Source organism: Hydra vulgaris, chromosome 15 (assembly GCF_038396675.1).
Source record: "Hydra vulgaris chromosome 15, alternate assembly HydraT2T_AEP".
NCBI classification, from domain to species: Eukaryota; Metazoa; Cnidaria; class Hydrozoa; order Anthoathecata; family Hydridae; genus Hydra; species Hydra vulgaris.
Genome location: NC_088934.1, coordinates 19,566,436 through 19,572,435, shown reverse-complemented (window position 1 = coordinate 19,572,435; position 6,000 = coordinate 19,566,436).

Here is a 6,000-nt window from a genome sequence, read left to right as displayed (position 1 = left end):
AGATTAAAGCTAAGAAAAAATACCTGGTTATTAAAATAATTGAGAAACAACTTCAATTTTTTGTATTTTATTAATATACTTTAATATTTAGTTGGTCCTCCCTTTGCTTTAATTACATCTAACAAGCGTTTCGGCGTTGATTCTACTAGACATTTATTTGATTATTGTCAATGTTTGACCGTGATTTAACGAAAGCTTTCTTCAAATCTTCTTTTTTCGTAAATGCTCTATAACCTATTTTTTTTATCTAATAAAGTTCATAAATGCTCTATTCGATTCAAATCTGGGCTCAATGAAGGCCATTCTAAAACGTTTATGCCATTTTCATCAAAAAAGGTTTTAGTTTTTTCAGCAGTTTGTTTGGGATCATTTGTCTTGAAACAAAAAACTGTTTCCCAAACTAAGTCTTTTAGCAGAAGATTTTAAATTTTGTTTCAATATATTGTTGTACAAATCAGCATTCATAATTTCATCAATAAATTCTACTTTACCAACACCATTACATGCCATACAACCCCATAACATTACACTTCCACCGCCATGTTTAACTGTTCCTCTCGTGCAACTCAAATTAAATGCTTCACCCCTCTTTCGCCAAACTCTCTGTGCACCATCAGATTTTTTAAATTAAACTTGGAATCATCAGAGCAAAGTACTTTTTTCCAAAATGTTGCTGGCATTAAATAATACTTTTTTGCAAAATTCATTTTTCTCTTGTATGATTTTTTATTAAAAACGGTTTTTTCGGAGCTATACATCCACTGAACCCTGCTTTGAGAATGCGATTTCTAATTGATTTTAGTGAAATTGTGTTTCCTGTTAAGTTTTTTTAGATGGTTTGCTATATATTTTGCACTTTCAAATCGATTTTTTTAATTTATCTTAAAATTTCTCTATCATCTCGTGAGGTTGTCTTTAGCTTTTGTCCTCATCCATTACGAATTTCAAACGCTTCATGTTGTTTGTATTTATTTACAATTGCTTTAACTGTTGTAAATGGAATATTTGTAAGTTCTTCAACTTTTCTATGAGTATTGCCTTGTTTAACCAAGTCTATAGCAAGTTTTTGTTGTGTAGTATTTAAATATTTACCATAGGGTGGCATAAAGTTCAATGAACAGAGTTTTTAATAACTTTTTTATCAAAAATGTTATGAATTGCTGAAAATAATATTTTAGAAATATAAATTCAATAATAAAATTGATATTTTATAAATTAAAAAAACCATAAACATTCATAACAAATAATAAAACACTTTTGTACAATTAATTTTTGTGAAAAAAATTAATACCTCAGTAAGTAAAAAATTAAAGGTTGTATAACAAAAACATTAACTTATATTTTTACCAATTAAATATAAATAAGAAATTGCCATAATAAACTTAAAAAAATTTGTTCAGTTATTTTCATTATTAATCAAGATAAAAGCAAATTTTAACAAAAAATAAAATGCAAAAATTACTTTGTACAATTGATTACTGTTCTCACTGTGTATGTGTGTGTGTGTGTGTGTGTATATATATATATATATATATATATATATATATATATATATATATATATATATATATATATATATATATATATATATACATATATATATATATACATATATATATATATATATATATATATATATATATATATATATATATATATATATATATATATATATATATATATATATATATATGTATATATACTATAATATAATTTTCATAACATATTGAATATTAACAACTTAACATATAAAATATATTATACTTACAAGAGATATTTGAATTGTTTATTTTTGACCAAAAAAGGTTTATATTTAGTAAGAAACATTTTATTTTTCCACAAATTTTTATTAAATTAAAAGCCAGACATTTGAAAATGTTAAAACTCACTGTGTAACTAGCGTAAAGTGATAAAAACTTGGACTGTAAAAATATAGCGTTTGCGAAAATATTTTTACTTGTGAAAATATGCCTTAGAATAAGATCATCAGACAAAAAATTTTTAAGATTGAAAGTAACTATATTAAAACATGAAATTGCGTTTCATAAAATTGTCCAAAAATACTCTCTTTTTTATTTATAATTATAATTTTTATTTATAAATATTATAAATTTTATTTATAAATATTATAAATTTTATTTATAATATTTATAAATATAATTTAAATTGTATTTATAAATATAATTTATTTATAATTAATACTTAATTTAGCGCTGCTGCTGCCGGACAACTCTTTTGACACGAAGTTTTTACCATACTTGACCTTTCAATATTTCTCTTTATATTTTTGACCACGCGATTAGGTATTCTTCAATCTTTATAATCTGCTTAATCAGTAATAAGATCGAAAATTTTACTTCATCGGTAATAAGATTAAAAATATTTTAATTTGATAACTTCTGTAGTAAAGGATAGACCTTATGCTATTTTTAAATGAGTATAGTAACTTAAAAAGTCAGATAATTTATTTAATTCATGCATTTTAATAATAACGCAATTCATGTGTATTTAAATGAGGAGTGAACCTGCAAAACTAGACAAGTCCACTCCTAACATTTTAAGTGGATTTAGTGCCCCAAGCATTGTAGGCATGTTCTACGCGTGTTCAAATAGGTCAGACGTGCATAATCAGACAAGACCTTAAGATAAAACGTGATGAAAATTGTTGATTTCTGCAGAATTAGACCTGTCCTTTCTTCAATTCCGTTTTTAGACATGCAAAACCAGACAAATTGCGAACTAGTATTGAACGAGTATTGACTAATCACAGCGCATTATTATTACGTCAGTTTGCTAAATATAGCAACACAGTCAATAATAACAACTTTTAAAATGGCGGCACACATTGCTAATGTTGATATTAATGATTTTGATAACGAGGGTGTGGAAGTATTTGCGGCGAATCAGGGGTCCAGAAAAACAGAAAAGTACTTTTAGAAATCGTTTAAAAACAAAATTGAGAAGGTATGCAACTTTTGTAATGATATAAAATGAATAGTATCTTAAACAAATCTTGCTTAAACTTATTTTGCTTATAGCATTGTAAAGATACAGGGTCAGTCCGCCCCTTGGTCATTATGCCGAATGATATTTTCGCGTCTTGATTTTTTTGCTCTGGGCTATCTCGCCACAATTTGCAAGGTAGTTATATCCTGCCATGGGCGCAAATCTAACCCAAATAGTTTACATTACTATAAACTTCACAGTATAAACACGCAGAGTGCGAGCCTTTGCAGTTTTTAGAGCCGAGAAATGCAATATAGCAGTTAGCTATGACAAAATTGTTTGAAAAGCCCTTCCCTTCTCACCTCCTCGGTCCCCTCTATAATAATTGCACCTGGGATTTCACAGTAAACTGCTCAGGGATAAAAATCTGTAACATAACCCTAATCAAACCATAACATGACAAGCAAATCCTGATGTAACCCTAAACAAACCGTAACCTTACCTTAAGCGAACAGTAGTATCCTACTCTAATCAAACCATCACCACTCTTAACCTCACCATAACCCTAACCTGATTATAAAAATGTTTTTATTTAATTTTATTTTATAGTACTTTATTAATATATAACATTTTGTGGGCACCAAGTGAATGTGAATAAGAATTTGATGGATGTAACATCGACATGTAAACATAAACATGAAGTCAAAAAGTGACCATAGACAAAATCTACTCCCGAGAATCAGAATGCAAAGAAATTATCTGCTTTTTGATGTTCAATTGTTCGCCATGATGATGTTTTATCATCCGTCGTGAGCTTTTTAAAACAGTTAATAAGGTGCAACAGGACAACCATATTCTACTAAATGTTAATGTGACAAGTGCCAAAAGAACGCGGACGAGATTTTGCCAAAGGGTATTTAACAAGACTTACTCTAACTATTTCATTAAAACAAATCGTTTTTGTCAAAGTACCTCACTAAAAATCATTCATCCAATCGGTAGAAACCGCTTAAACGGTGTAATTAAACGTCACATTGAAAAACTAGGATGTGCCACTGACGGCCGTTAAAAATAAGTGTTTACAATAAGTGTTTACCAATTTATCAAAAAACTTCGAGCAACAGAAAGTCAATATGGGAGAAAGAAAAGTATATAATTATATTTTCCAATTAAATTGAAAAACATAACCAATTTGTGCAAAATTTACAATTCAACCGTCTTAGCTGCTACAATTCAACCGTCTTAGCTTAGTCGGAACTATAAGTTGAATTTAGTTTTTTCAGTCGGATTTTCAGACAGGAGTTCAATATAGGATTTTCCTCGCCTGCTTTTGATACCTGTACAACTTCTGACAGCCTTAGAAATCAGCTTCGAGTATGCTCGACAAAAGATAAAAGTGTTCTTCTAATAAAACTGAGAGTGCATAAATTACGAGCAAAAACATTTTATATATTACTTAAGAACATACCAGAAATGACATTTAATATCGTGTTGATATGCAGCAAGTTCAATCCTTGCCTCGCATGACGTGTTAAGAGGCATTTTATTCTCGTTAGTTGTTGTTATACAACTTTGGGTTACGTGATCAGTATCTCTTAAGAATTATTCATATACGTGGATGGAAAATGAAGCATCTTGTATATCAAACGAAACTTCTAGCGCTGTTTTCCATTATTTGAAAAACATTGTTCAGGAAAGTGAATCATTTGAAAGTACAATTAAGACTTTTTGCTTGGTGAGGGATGCCTGTGCAGAGCAAAGCAAAAACAACATTGTGGTTGGTATGGCTGTATCATGGCTTTCAGAAGCACTAACAAACATTGATTCCATTGAACTACTCTTTCCAGTACGTGGGCACTCATTCCTTCCTTATGATCACTTAATTGGATGAATCAAAAAGTTAAAAACCAACAACACTATATTTGAACCTAAAAGATTTCATGAAATAATTAGAAAGCATTGTGAGAAGGTTTTCCATATTGGAACCGATTGGTTTTGTGATGACTAGAAGACAGCAACAAGTGCTATCTACAAGCCGGTGAAAAACATTCAAGAAGGAAAAAGAATTATTGCAACAAGAACATACAGTGGAAACAAAGTACCTGAGATTAATTTTTGATGTGAATTTAGCTACAAATGACACTCCAGTCAATCTCTTAAAGAAAGAGAAAAAACATTCAATTATCGTGGTTAGCCGTTTGCCATCATCCAGGCCGAGCAACCCTAAGAAGTTAAAGGATATTCATAAATTTCTTCATGTAGCTTACGGTGCAAAATGAAAAGACCTTCCAGTTGTCGAAGTATATCTAAACTTAGAAACATCTGCCAATGCAGTCAATGATACTAGGCCAGGAAAAGAGTGCGGCTTTGTGGATAATAACATTGCACTTCGGATATAAACAGTAATAGGTTATATTAAAATGTGCAGTTTGGTGAGGCATCTGTGTTAATAATAATGGACATTTTCAACTTTGATTTTTCATAGTTACATTATTTTTAAGAATTATAAAACAAATTGTTTTATTATCACAAATTTCTGATGTTATTAATGGGCAATATTTCAGACATGGAAATATTAAAAACCGATTTTTTGGAAAATGTTATACTAAATTTACTATTTTTATCATAATTTTCTTTTTTGGAAATAAAATTAATGGTACAATATGAAAAGATTACTTTAAGTGTTGATTTGGCTTTCATTGTGATTGAAAGATAAAAATAAATGTTAATTTAAATAAAATGTAACTTTACGAAATATCCGATTAGCATGCAAAGTATGTAAGCCCCAAAATATATAGTCTGTGGACATGGAACAAGTGCACCAATATATATTAACTTTCTACTGTGTAGTGTGGTCTAATAATACATAAGAATAATGCAATCAATCATCATTCAGATCTTCTTTGAAATCATGTTTTTTATTTTTCTCATTTTCCAATAACTTTTTCAGAGTGGTCTTGTCTGATTTTGCAGTTTTTCTCCTCAAGTAGGTATGCGAAAATGGCGTTTTACGGAACCGAATTTTGTGCTAAAATTCTGTGTCACATATTTTAT